The sequence below is a fragment of the Symphalangus syndactylus genome, chromosome 9, assembly GCF_028878055.3.
Source record: "Symphalangus syndactylus isolate Jambi chromosome 9, NHGRI_mSymSyn1-v2.1_pri, whole genome shotgun sequence".
NCBI classification, from domain to species: domain Eukaryota; kingdom Metazoa; phylum Chordata; class Mammalia; order Primates; family Hylobatidae; genus Symphalangus; species Symphalangus syndactylus.
This window is the reverse complement of record NC_072431.2, coordinates 77752268-77767796: the sequence shown is the minus strand read 5'-3', so window position 1 is coordinate 77767796 and position 15529 is coordinate 77752268.

Genomic DNA, 15529 nt, shown 5'->3' with positions numbered 1-15529 from the left:
GACCAATAAAGCAGAATAAAGAACCCAGGAATAAAGCCAAATATGGGCAGCCAATTGATCTCTAACCAAGCATACAAAAACATAAACTGGGGAAAGGACACCCTATTCAATAAATAATGCTGGGAAAACTGGCAAGCCACATGTAGCAGAATGAAAATGGATCCCTATCTCTCACTTTATACAAAAATCAACTCAAAATGGATCAAAGACTTAAATCTAAGACCTGAAACCATAAAAATTCTAGATGATAATATTGAAAAAAATTCTTCTGGACATTGGCCTAGGCAAATAATTCATGACTAAGATCCCCATAAGCAAATGCAACATAAATATAAATAAATAAATGGGACCTAATTGAATAAAAATACTTCTGCATAACAAAGGAAATAATCAGCAGAGTTAACAGGCAATCCACAGAGTGGTGGAAAGTATTTGCAAACTATGCATCAGACAAAGAACTAGTATCCAGAATCAACAAGGAACTCAAATCAGCAAGAAACAAATAATGCCATCAAAAAGTGAGCAAAGACATGAATGGACATTTCTAAAAAGAAGATATACAAACAGCCAATAAGCATAATGAAAAAATGCACATCACTAATCATCAGGGAAATGCAAAATAAAACCATGATGAGATATCATCTTACTCCTGCAAGAATGGCCATAATTAAAAGTCAAAGCAATAGATGTTGGTGTGGATGTGGGGAATGTGAAACACTTTTAGACTACTGGTGGGAATGTAAATTAGTACAACCTTTATGGAAAATGGCATGGAGAATCCTTAAAGAACTAAAAGTAGATCTACCATTCCATCCAGCAATCTACCCCCCTGCCAAAAGAAAGTCATTATATGAAAAAGACACATGAACACACATGTTTATAGCACCTTAATTCACAAATGTGATGATATGGGACCAACCTAATTGCCCATCAACCAATGAGTGGATTAAAAAAAAGTGGTATGGAATACTACACAGCCATAAAAAATGTAATTATGACTTTTGTAGCAACTTGGTTGGAACTGGGGTTCATTATTCTAAGTGAAGTAACTCGAGAATAGAAAACCAAATACCATATGTTCTCACTTATAAGTGGGAGCTTATTTATGAGGATGCAAAGACATACAGAGTGACATGACTTTGGGGACTTCAGGGGGATTTTGGGAGGGAGGTGAGGAACAAAAGCCTAGATATTGAGAACAGTGTACACTGCTTAGGTGATGGTTGCCTAAAATTTCAGAATTCACCATTATGGAATTCATCCATGTAACAAAAACCACTTAGACCCCCAAAGCTTTTGAAACTGAAAAAAAAAAAAAAATCCTACAAGAGTTTAAATAAATTATCTAATGTTGCACCTCAAGAAACTAGAAAACCAATAATAAACCTAACCTAATATAAGTAGAAACACAGAAATAATAAAGGCCAGAGCAGAAGTAAACAAAATAGAGACTAAAACAAAATATGAAAAGTTGTTTTTTAAAAAAAAGATAAACACAATAGATAAATGGCTAGCTAGATTAACCAGGGGGAGAAAAGAGAAGACCCAAACAAGTAAAATAAAAGATGAAGATGAAGACATTCCAACTGACACCATAGAAATACAAAAAGGTCATCCAGGACCATAATGAACAAAATACACACTAACATGGTGGAAAACGTAGAGGAAATGTGTAAATTCCTGGAACTATGAAAAGTACCAAGATTAAATCAGGAAGAAATAGAAAACTGAACAGTCCAATTATGAACAATGAGGTTGAATTAGTAATAAAAAATCTTGCACCAAAAATAAAGCCCAGGACCAGATGGCCTTACAATAAAACTTAACCAAATATGCAAAGAATAATTAATACAAATTCTCCTCATGCTATTAAAAAAAATAAAAAAGTGATGAGGAGGGAATTCTCCCTAACTCATTCTATGATGCCAAAGTTACTCTGATACCAATATCAGACGAGGACACAACAAAAAAGAAAACTGTAGGGCAATATCCCTGATGAACATAGAGACAGAAATTCTCAACACAGTACCAGCAAATTGAATCTAACCACACATCAAAAAGATCATACAACATAATCAAGTGGGATTTATCCTAGGAATGCAAAAATAGCTCAATATATGCAAATAAATAAACATTATATCTCACGTCAATAAAATTAAGAACATAAACCATATGATCATCTCAATAGACACATAAAGGTTTTGATAAAATTCAACATCCCTTCATTATAAAAACTCCCAACAAATTAGGCATAAAAGAAATGTATGTCAACATAATAAAGGCCATTTATGAAAACCCACAGCTAGCATTATACTGAATGTGGAAAAGCTGAAAGCCTTACCTCTAAGAACTGGTACATGACAAGGATGTCAGCTTCCACCACTCCTATTCAACATAGATCTACAAGTCCTATCCAGAGCAATCAGGCAAGATTAAAAATAAATAAATAAATAAAATGTATCCAAATTTACATAAGGGAATCAATGTGTTTGCTGATGATGTGGTCAGATAACTAGAAAAACTTACAGATTCCACAGAATCCTCTCTGATCTGATAATAAATTTGATAAAGTTGCAGGATATATAATCAACATACAAAAACTAGCAGTGTTTTTATGCCAATAATGACCTAGTGAAGAAAATATCTAGAAGATAATTTCTCTTGCAATAGCTATAAAATAAATGAAACACTTAGAAATGAATTTAAGGAAGGAAATGAAAATCCTGTACAAAGAAAACTATAAAACACTGATGAAAAGTTGAAAGGGATCCAGACAAATGAAAAGATATCCCATGCTCATGATCAAAATAAATATTGTTAAAACAATCACATTCCCCAAAGCAATCTTCGGCTTCAATGAAATCTCTGTCAAAATATCAATGTCATTTTTTCATATAAATAGAAAACAAACCTAAAATTTGCCTGAAACCAAAAAAGAGCTCATATCGCCAGAGCAATCCTGAACAAAAAGGAGAAAGATGGATACACCACACTACCTAACTTCAAAATATATCATTATGATATAGTAACAAAAACTGCATGATATTGGTATAAAAACACAGAAATAGACCAATGAAACAGAGAAGGAAACTTGGAAATAAATCCACAAAATTTATAGCTAACTGATTTTGACAAAGGCAGCAAGAACATAAATTAGGGAAAGGACATACTCTTCACTAAATAATATGAGAAAATTGAATATTCATATGTGAAGGAATGAAACTGGACCCCTATTTCAAACCAATCCAAGATGGATTAAAGACTTGTATGTAAAACGTGAAACTATAAAAATACTAGAAGAAAATATAGGAGAAACAAGTCAGGACATTGTTGTCGGCAAAAATTTTTTGGCTAAGATCTCAATAGCTCAGGCAACAAAAACAAAAATTGACGAATGAGACTATATTAAACACAGCTTCTTCAGACCAAAGTAAACGATCAAAAAGAGAAGATATAATCTGTTAAATAGAAGAAAAAAAAAATGCCAGATAGGTAGCTGCAGACATTTTATCAAGCAATGTGTTAATTTGCTCAAGCTCTAACAGCTCAATATGGAACAGCAGTTGTAATCAGAGCCATCACTTGGTTATTCTTTTTTTTTTTCCAGATTTTTTCTTTTCTTTTTTTTTTTTTATTATTATACTTTAGGTTTTAGGGTACATGTGCACAATGTGCAGGTTTGTTACATATGTATCCATGTGCCATGTTGATTTCTTGCACCCATTAACTCGTCATTTAGCATTAGGTATATCTCCTAATGCTGTCCCTCCCCCCTCCCCCCACCCCACAACAGTCCCCGGAGCGTGATGTTCCCCTTCCTGTGTCCATGAGTTCTCATTGTTCAATTCCCACCTATGAGTGAGAACATGCGGTGTTTGGTTTTTTGTCCTTGTGATACTTTACTGAGAATGATGTTTTCCAGTTTCATCCATGTCTCTACAAAGGACATGAACTCATCATTTTTTATGGCTGCATAGTATTCCATGGTGTATATGTGCCACATTTTCTTAATCCAGTCTATCGTTCTTGGATATTTGGGTTGGTTCCAATTCTTTGCTATTGTGAATAGTGCCTCAATAAACATACGTGTGCATGTGTCTTTATAGCAGCATGATTTATAGTCCTTTGGGTATATACCCAGTAATGGGATGGCTGGGTCAAATGGTATTTCTAGTTTGAGATCTCTGAGGAATCGCCACACTGACTTCCACAATGGTTGAACTAGTTTACAGTCCCACCAACAGTGTAAAAGTGTTCCTATTTCTCCACATCCTCTCCAGCACCTGTTGTTTCCTGATTTTTTAATGATGGCCATTCTAACTGGTGTGAGATGGTATCTCACTGTGGTTTTGATTTGCATTTCTCTGATGGCCAGTGATGATGAGCATTTCTTCATGTGTTTTTTGGCTGAATAATTGTCTTCTTTTGAGGAGTGTCTGTTCATGTCCTTTGCCCACTTTTTGATGGGGTTGTTTGTTTTTTTCTTGTAAATTTGTTTGAGTTCATTGTAGATTCTGGATGTTAGCCCCTTGTCAGATGAGTAGGTTGCAAAAATTTTCTCCCATTCTGTAGGTTACCTGTTCACTCTGATGGTAGCATCATCCTGATACCAAAGCCTGGCAGAGACATAACCAAAAAAGAGAATTTCAGACCAATATCCTTGATGAACATTGATGCAAAAATCCTCAATAAAATACTGGCAAACCGAATCCAGCAGCACATCAAAAAGCTGATACACCATAATCAAGTGGGCTTCATCCCTGGGATGCAAGACTGGTTCAACATACGCAAATCAATAAATGTAATCCAGCATATAAACAGAATCAAAGACAAAAACCATATGATTATCTCAATAGATGCAGAAAAGGCCTTTGACAAAATTCAACAACGCTTCATGCTAAAAACTCTCAATAAATTAGTTATTGATGGGACGTATCTCGAAATAATAAGAGCTATCTATGACAAACCCACAGCCAATATCATACTGAATGGGCAAAAACTGGAAGCATTCCCTCTAAAAACTGGCACAAGACAGGGATGCCCTCTCTCACCGCTCCTATTCAACATAGTGCTGGAAGTTCTGGCCAGAGCAATCAGGCAGGAGAAGGAAATAAAGGGTATTCAATTAGGAAAAGAGGAAGTCAAATTGTCCCTATTTGCAGATGACATGATTGTATATCTAGAAAACCCCATTGTCTCAGCCCAAAATCTCCTTAAGCTGATTAGCAACTTCAGCAAAGTCTCAGGATACAAAATCAATGTACAAAAATCACAAGCATTCTTGTACACCAATCACAGACAAACAGAGAGCCAAATCATGAGTGAACTCCCATTCACAATTGCTTCAAAGAGAATAAAATACCTAGGAATCCAACTTACAAGGGATGTGAAGGACCTCTTCAAGGAGAACAAACCACTGCTCAATGAAATCAAAGAGGATACAAACAAATGGAAGAACATTCCATGCTCATGGGTTGGAAGAATCAATATCATGAAAATGGCCATACTGCCCAAGGTAATTTATAAAATTCAATGCCATACCCATCAAGCTACCAATGACTTTCTTCACAGAATTGGAAAAAACTACTTTAAAGTTCATATGGAACCAAAAAGAGCCCACATCGCCAAGTCAATCCTAAGCCAAAAGAACAAAGCTGGAGGCATCACGCTACCTGACTTCAAACTATACTACAAGGCTACAGTAACCAAAACAGCATGGTACTGGTACCACAACAGAGACATAGATCAATGGAACAGAACAGAGCCCTCAGAAATGATGCCACATATCTACAACTATCTGATCTTTGACAAACCTGACAAAAACAAGAAATTGGGAAAGGATTCCCTATTTAATAAATGGTGCTGGGAAAACTGGCTAGCCATATGCAGAAAGCTGAAACTGGATCCCTTCCTTACACCTTATACAAAAATTAATTCAAGATGGATTAAAGACTTAAATGTTAGACCTAAAACCATTAAAATCCTACAAGAAAACCTAGGCAATACCATTCAGGACATAGGCGTGGGCAAGGACTTCATGTCTAAAACACCAAAAGCAATGGCAACAAAAGCCAAAATCGACAAATGGGATCTAATTAAACTAAAGAGCTTCTGCACAGCAAAAGAAATCACTTGGTTATTCTTACGAAAATCCACTGTTAGTCAAGATCCATCTCTTTCCTGCACAGGACAAATAGGTGAGCTGAATGGAGATGTGGTAGGAATCACACCCCTGGCATCCGTCAAGTTCCTAATGGTGACATTGATTTCTGCAATTCCTTCAGGAAAGCAGTATTGTGTTTGGCTTATTATTATTCTAGATAGGGACATTGCTAGTGGCTTCCACTTGGTCTTTTCTATCATAATATCCCTCACTCCAAGATTCTACAACTTGCTGAGTATATCTACTCCAGTTAAGCATTCCAAAAATGATAAATTAACCACAGAATGTGTTTGGGAAACCATTAGCCCCACTGTGAGATATACCTGATCTAAAACTTTACTGGACACTTCACCTTCACAATACCTTTTTCTGACTGATGGACCTCGGTGATGTCTTAGGTCCCCTGGAAGTAGTGTCAGCAAGAGCCTGTATCTAGTAGTCCCCAGAAAGACTGATAATTTTCTTTTTTCTAATGTGTGGTTATCCTGGTAACGGGCTACAGGCCCCTTTGGGGAAGAGTGGAAGAAAGACTACTAGTATAAATATGTGGCTGTGTACTAAAGTCCTTCCTCAAGGAGCCTTGGACTCCACTTCATTCCAGGGTTTCAGAATCTATAAACTGGCTCAAGTCTGGGATTGAGAAGCTGTTATTTTTTTATTTCTGTTATTTTGTTATACTTTTGCTCATATGATCTCAAACTTTTATGCTTATACAGATTGTGTAAGAATTCAGAAGACTTTCTATATTTCACTTCTAGGAACACCATGACCAACTAGTTGCTGCCATGGGTCTGCACTAGGCAGACTATCCTGATCACTGCTTTGCCTCTGCTGTCCAGTGCCACCTTGCCTTTTGCAGCTGAGTGCTGCCACTTGGCCTCTACCACCTCAGGATCCAATTACTCCCATTGCATTTAGGTTTCCCAATTAAGTGATCACCATTCTTTTCTTTTCCTTTTTTTTTTTTTTTTGAGACAGAGTCTCGTTCTGTCACCCAGACTGGAGTGCAGTGGCACGATCTCTGCTCGCTGCAACCTCTGCCTCCCAGGTTCAGCTGATTCTTCTGTCTCAGCCTCCTGAGAAGGTGGGATTACAGGCACACACCACCACACCCGGCTGATTTTTGTATTTTTAGTAGAGCTGTGGTTTCACCATGTTGGCAAGGCTGGTCTTGACTGGTCTTGAACCCCTGACCTCAAGTGATCCCCCTGTGTTGGCCTCCCAAAGTGCTTGGATTACAGAGGTGAGCCAGTATACCTGGCTGTGATCACCATTCTTATTGGGTGACCTTGCTTACAGAAAAGAGAGATTGTAGAGCTTTTCAAAGATGCTGGGGCTCTCCTCACAAATTTCTTTCTTTTTTTTTTTTTTTTTTTGAGATGGAGTCTTGCTCTGTTGCCCAGGCTGGAGTGCAGTGGTACAGTCTTAGCTCACTGCAAGCTCTGCCTCCTGGGTTCATGCCATTCTCTTGCCTCAGCCTCCCAAGTAGCTGGGACTACAGGTGCCTGCCACCACGCTCGGCTAATTTTTTGTATTTTTAGTAAAGATGGGGTTTCACTGTGTTAGCCAGGATTGTCTCGATCTCCTGACCTCATGATCCGCCCATCTCAGCCTCCCAAAGTCCCAAAGTGCTGGAATTACAGGTGTGAGCCACCGCACCCCCCCACAAATTACATTTCTTACATTTGTGATAACAAGTATGTCTTCTGGGCCTTCCCAGTGTGGATAGTCAGAAGTGGCTGTAAAAAAATATGAAAGAAACTAAATATCTTGATTATATAATATTTGAAATTATCTTTGTGTAGGTTTATTTTTGTATATAGACTATTAACCTGACATATTTCTCATTATTGTAAAGTTTTTGAGAATATGCCAATTAAGTTGAAACTTAGAATACTCACAGTTTAAAAATGAAAACTTCTTAGCCGGGTGTGGTGGCTCATGCCTGTAATCTCCCAACACTTTGGGAGGCCAAGGTGGGCGGATCAAAAGGTCAAGAGATTGAGACCATCCTGGCCAACATGGTGAAACCCCATTTCTACTAAAAATACAAAAATTAGCTGGGTGTGGTGGCGCGAGACTGTAGTTCCAACTACTCGGGAGGCTGAGGTGGGATAATCGCTTGAACCCAGGAGATGGAGGTTGAAGTGAGATGAGATTGTGCCACTGCACTCCAGCCTGGCGACAGAGTGAGATTCAGTCTCAAAAACAAACAAACAAAAAACGCCTTTAAAGTAAATATTTAGGTAAATCACAGTAAAATTTGTCAGTATAACCGTAGCCTTTCCTAATGTGAACATTGAGAGAAAATTAAAAGACCTTCAACTATAGGCATCTATTGCACAATAGGAGCTATCAGCAGTGCCCCAAAGCAGTTTAAATGATGTGAAATAAGGGAAAGAAAGCCTGTGTTGCTACGTGTGTGTGCTCTCAGCCAAGTGCCCTCTGTAGGGGAAGGATGCACAGAAGCAGTCTAAGATGGTGCTTGTTCTGGACAAGAGCATCTTGGTGGAGGAACCTGTGTTGGAGGGGTGTGGGGTGGAGAGAAGGGGTCATTGGAGATTGCTGCATGTAGCCAAAAGGAGAAGGACAATTGTAAATTTCTCAGAAGGAAGAGGGAAGGTCATCAGGCTCATTAGTTAAGATAGGTCCTTTTTCAGGGGAAGCTGAATTGCAGCACCAATCAGAAACCAGAGCTGAAGCCCAGTCTCAACAACATAGAGGATAGAGCTTAGTTTATGAAGTGAGCTTCAGGATCCACCTTGCATATTTCTGGTTTAAGGCAATAGAGTAATTTCAAAATGTCAGCTTCTAGACAAGGTCTTATATTAGAGAGCCATTTATTTTCTCAATGACTCTGACTATAGTTTATCATGAACCCATCTAAATGAAGGTTCCCACAGTGAGAAAGGCTGGAGTCAAAAAGAACTGACAAAAGGCAGAAAGTAAATTGATGGACTCTATTAGCTATATTAGATTTGGAGATTTACAGAAAAAATGAAGACAACAGTTGTGTGTTCCTTCACACCAAATCCATTATTTTCTCACCATTATTCTCCTCCCAATGTGTTTGATCAATGGTAACATCATGCACTGTTTCATCTAAGCTAGAGACCTGGATATCTAGCAAACTGCCATTACTCCTAAATCTTGTTAATTCTACTTCCTTCAGACTTCAAAAATTGGTATACTTCTTTTTCTCCATTCAAATTATCAAAAACTCAACCCAGGTTGACAACAGAGGATTTGTACTCTGGAACATGATGTCTCACCTATTTCTGATTTTTATGATTTTAGATGAGACTTTAGACTTGAGACTTTAGAATTGATGCTGGAATAAGACTTTTGTGGCTGTTAGGTAGGAGGAACGTATTTTGCATCATGTCATAAGGGCATGAATTTTGGGTGGTCAGGGATGGAATGCAATGGACTGACTTGGGTCCACCCCCAAAATTCATATGTTAAAGTCCAACATGACTGATTTGGAGACAGGACCTATATAGGAAGGTAATTAAGGCTAAATGAGTTCATCAGGGCCCTAATCTGATAGAATCAGTATCGGATGCCAGCGAGCTTTCTCTTTCTCACTGGCTGTGTGCATGCACATAGATGAGATTAAGTGAGCACAGCACAAGGTGGTGACCACTTGCAAGCCATGCAAAGAGGCCCCAAAAGGGGAAATCAAACCCCGCTGAGCTACAATCTGGGATTTCTACCATCCAGAATTGTGAGAAAATCAGTATCTGTTGTTTAAGCTGCCTAGTCTCTAGAATTTTTGTCATGGCAGCCAGTGCTGATGCACAGATTTAGGACACATCCGTTCCCTAGGGCCCTGTCCTCACCTACCACATATCCCTGTGTTAACACTTCTCTGCAGCCACTGTATCTTGCTCACAGATCTTCACATAAGTCTTCGTTTCTCCATAGCTTTGTATTTATAAACTACTCTCTTTTTTGATTCTGGAATTAGCCTTCCTTCATTTTACCCTCTTAATAAATAATTGCTAATCCTTTAAGAATAAGTTAAAGTTCTCTTCAGTCTAAGCTAGTTGATCACATTCTTCTTATTTTTTTTTTAGATAAATACATTGAGCATCTAAGGATGAAATTCACTAATTATAGGCCTCTTTTCTTTCCATTAAACAGTTAACTTCTTGAAACGATGTGCTTTGGAATTGAACAGATCTGTGTTCAAATCCTAACTGCATAATTGAGTATCTCTCTAAGTTAAAATATCCACGTAAATTGTCTATAATAACAACTTACTATATTAATATGAAATTTATTCAAAAACTCATATTTCAAGTACATGTCAATATATTTAGTGATAATAAGGTTATTTTTTCATTTATTAGCAAAATAGAGTTTAGCATATCTTCAGGTGGCAATTTTGTTTTAAAAATTTACAAATGAGCAATCAAATTAATGAAGGATTGAAAACAGTGAAAAAAGTGACTAAAAAAAAAAAAGAAAGCCAATATAAAGAAGAAGCTTGAAGTGGCCATAAAGAGTAATAGGAAGCAGCATCTCAGAGGGCTTGATTGTTGGTAGTTGAGTCTTGAAAAAAACTTTTCAAGCTTTGAAACATTTGGTCTGTTTTGCGGTAAATGTTGGTAACATGTTCTTTATAGCATTGTATGCCCTTCTGTCTCACTATCACACTTTCTCAAACCTCATTCTCCCTGACTGACTTAAAAGACAGTCAAGATTTCAGGGTGTTCATGAAACATTACATAATTATAAACAGGTTTCATAATTATAAACAGGTAAACAACACTTGAAGAAAATGCCGTGGAGGCAAATTTTGGATGATAGCTATATCAGAACTTGGAGTTTTTATGTTTGTTTTTAAAATATGGTAAAAGGTCTTGAACCAGAGAGTGCTCTACTTACCTGACAAGGTACCCACTTAAACATTCAAGGATAGCAAATCAGTTTAAAATCTGTGCATGACAAAATATTTTACATCTTTCCTGCCTCTCATGCTTTTGTAAAAATAATATATTTTCCTTCTTCCTGGAAGAATTTGCTCACATCTAGCTTACTACTTACTTGAAACATACCACTTATCATACTTAATTTTAACTGACTATCTTGCGTGTTGGTTTGGGCTAGGCTGCACTACACTGTTTAGTATTTCTTCCCTTGTATGTTACTGGTTAGCACGAGCCACAGAAAAGGTTTTTGAGCCATCTAGGAAGAGTGTAATTGAAACAGCCTCTGTATTGTCATGGAAACATGCTGTCACCCGTCTGCCGGCTGACTTAATTGACATAAGCCAGCAACCAGGCTTGCAACAGCTTCTTCTTTCCAGGGCTCCTCTTGTTGCTTCTTCCAACTCTTGGGACAGTTGTGTGTGTAGCCTCAGTTACGGCAGAACACCCATACCACTGAAGTCACGGAAACAAGAACATATATATACATTTTATCTCCTTGGGCTCCAGTCCATGCTTTAAGGCCCAGCTTGTTCTTTTTCTCCTCTCACTCTACATCTTTGTATCCATCCTCCTCTCCCAGCTGTCTGCCCCATGGACTTCAAGTTCCATCATCAGACTTGAAGATGGCAGCCTAGAAGATGCTGCTTGGTCAGCCCTCACAATCCAAAAGGGCAAAGTATCTACAACAAATCATTTCATAGATGGACATGGATCTCTCTCTCTCTATATATATATTTATATGCATGCATGTGTCTGTGTGTGTGTGTGTACACACGGACATGCACATACACACATACATATGTAATGTATATTCATCAGAGACACAGAACAACTACACATATATGTGTATATGCTCATATACCTATATATAGAACCATTATAAATATATGTCTATATCCACATCAGTAGGGATTGTACTTCTCTGATAAACCTCAGCATGGGTCATTAGCATTCATTCATTACACTATAAGATTCTGTAAGCAGGGACTCTAGGGACTCTGCAGAAACCATTGTATTAGCAAGGACTGACACATTGTCTGACACTTAGTGGATGCTACATAAAACACAGCATATTAAAATATTTTACATTTCAAAATATATTTTAAAATTTTTGTTCAGAAAGACTGAACAAAAGAATGGGAAAATTCCCTCGGGAAAATTCTCACAAAATAATGTAAAATAATATAAAGTGATATAAACAGGATATAAAAATAAAAACGTAAGTTTGAAGTAGCTATAGGACAATCAATTGTTTACATAACCTCTAGCATGTGGCACCTGACTTTAGGAAACCAGTCAGTGCTAACGCGTACAGGTATAAATCATTAGAACTCATGTTGTCATGGAAGCTGTGGACATTGATAAAAAGTTACATGTTTAACATAATTGAGGAATAGGAATTGAAATTTGGGGATGATCAATATTTAGGGGCAGACAGAGAAATGTCTCCCAAGGGAGCTTAAAATGAAAGTCAGAGAGGTTATTAGAGAAATAAATAAAAGATAATGGTGCAGTGAAAATCGAGAGAGGAGACAGAGTTAAGAATGAGGGTATGGCAAACAGCTTTAAACAGACAGAAACAATGAATGAAATAAACAAGGAAGGATTTCCATTTGGCACACCTTTGCAGATGTTAGAAAGCACCATTTCACTGAGATAATAATGGCAAAATCCAAATTTTATTGATTAATGAGTGAATTAGTGGTGAGCCATTGAAGGCATTATGTAGATCAGTTATTCGAGAAATGTATGTTTAAAAGAAACATGGTGGGCTGCAGTTGCAGACCTGGAGAACTTTATTCTTGATATTTTTAGACATGGAAACACCTAAGAAGATCAATGTATGTGCTGGGTAGAGATAAAGAAATTAGAAGCATTTGTTAAAGACAAAAAAGAGCAGAAGCGTTCAATAGAAGAAGGTCTCAGAAGAAGAAGTAGATTAGCTATAAAATAGTGGGGTTTTAGGAGGTTAAATAATGTGATCTCTCTCTCACTTTGCTATCACAGTCTTAACCAAATGATTAAACTTAGCATCATCCATGGCAGAAAAAGCTGACATGATACACCTTTTAATGTCATCCAATAAGAAATACTCAACATTGATTTTTAATATTAATATCCTCTAATTAAAGTTGATTAATTTAAAACTAATCTTGAGTAAACTCTATAAAAAAAAAAAACCCAGAATGTGGAGTGGTCTACAAGTCAACTGGCTTGCACTCTTCGTAACAGTTGATTTCATGAAAAGCAATGTTACTAGCTCACTAACTCAACCATCAATTAACTAACTAAATCAATCAATCAGTGTGAAGCGATTGTTCTTCATCTAAAGAAATAAAGGAAATATGACAAGGATATTTAGTATATAAGCCTTGATTGGGTTCTAAAATAAACATTTCATTTAAAAGACTATAACATAATTTTTAATTTGCACATTTTGTGCATATTTCTTACATGACACAATAAAACTTTTGCTGTTTTCAGGCACAATCGCGGTATTGTGGTCTGTAGGAGAACAGACTTATCCTTAAAAGATGCATGCTGACTTGAAGGGTGAAATGTCATGGTACAGAGAGAGGTAGATGGAGACAGAGTTAGCAAATGTAGCAAATGTTAACACCTAGTGAATTCTGGTAAAAAGCATAGTGGTGTTTATTGTACTATTTGTTAAAATTTCCTTAGATTTCTAAGCTTTCAAAATAAAGCAATGCAGAAGATAAAATTCCTCTCTACCTTTTTCTTTCCGGGTTTGGATACTAATGGAGACACGGGGGACAGTGTGTGGGGAGGAGATGTATTGATATGCAGTTTATCCTAATTAGTCATGGATTTGGTCTTTTCAAATTCACCTACTTGCTAACATTTACTTGTAACTCCCAAATTCGTACCTGTGGCATTTTCATGGTGCCACTCTGCCATTCACAGAGCTGTGGAAAATGGGAGTCCCTCATCCGCATGTTCCCTGCTGAGGTGGAGACAGGTGAGCTACATTCTCCTCATCGGCTCACACTGTAAACACCGTCCTTTCCATGGACCAGGTAGTGCTGTGAGTTTCACACTTTTTTCTTTTTATTGGTGATTTCACTGTTGCAATGCCCCATGAGCCTAGGGCTGAGGTGCCTTCTAGTGTCCATAAGCATCAGTGGTCTGTGATGTCCCCTATGGAGAAAATACCTGGGATGGATAACCTTTGTTTAGATGTGAGTTACGGCGCTGATGGGGGGAGTTCAGTGTTAACAAAGCAACAATATGCAGTAACCAAGATGTCTTTGAACAGAGACACACATGAAGCGAGGTCATGTACTGACCAGCTGATGAAAATGTAGATCAGAGGCTCACAGGAATCTAAGCCTGTACTTCCCCTAGAGACAGTGAGTACTTCAGTGTTCGCAGCCTCTTTGTAGAACATAATTATTGTGAAGACTGGGAATCAACTGTAATATATGTAAGTCAATGTGGCTTTGGCATCGCCTTCAGCTGGGCTTGCTACTCACCAGAATTCAATTTTTTAATCCAGTCGTTTACTCTCCACACCCTACCTCACCCCCAAACAACAAATAAACAGAAAAAGACAAGAGCAGAGCTTGCTCTGCCAAACGGACCACACAGAAAACAGGCAAGCCAGGACACAGGCTCCTTCAGCAAGGGTGCAGAGAGGGCACCCAGCAGCAGAGCGGGCTGGTAGGAGGTGCACACCTGCCCAGTGCAGGAGGAAAGAGCCACCGCAGCTGATGCCCTTCCAAGGGAAACGCGGGATCCAGGAGCTGCTGCAGTTTCCCTTTAACTCAGTGCCTGGGAGGAAGAGAATTCTTCTTCTGCAAGAGGAAGAAAGACTGTGGTGTGATACCCTACAGGTCTAGATAATGGTTATGAATCTGATGTCCTTAAGGCAAAGCTAGGAAAATAAGGGCACAGCTGCCAGAGAAAGGCCAAGGGTGCCACAGATGAGTGGATGCAACATAGTGCCCCTCTGAACACAGTGATGGGCTATCAGGGCAAAAACTGGCAAACCTAATGACCACTCCCCGGAGTGTCTGCAGCCCAGAAGCCCTGGAGGTCACACATCTGGAGGTCCCAGAGGCTTTGGCCTGAATCCTGGACTTTTTCTGTGACATCAGAGACTTGGTATTTGTAGACCTGGGGTTAGGTGGAGCCCTTCATGGGGACCCCTCAGGCCTTGCCTTAACAATAGCAGAATTCAACAGAAACATGTCCCTGGAACATTGCTTCACAGCAAGCGTTTCTGGGGAGGGTTTTCCCTGTCAAGTTTCTGCGCTGTGTGTAGGAGGAGGTGCAGTCCAAAGAAGTCTCAGGCCCTCCTCCCTGACACGGAGCCTTTTCAAGGATGGAAAACTGTGGGTTTTATTATCTATGAGATTATTTCTTATTTGTATATACTTAGGGCAGAAAGACTGTGCAAGGCTTGGCT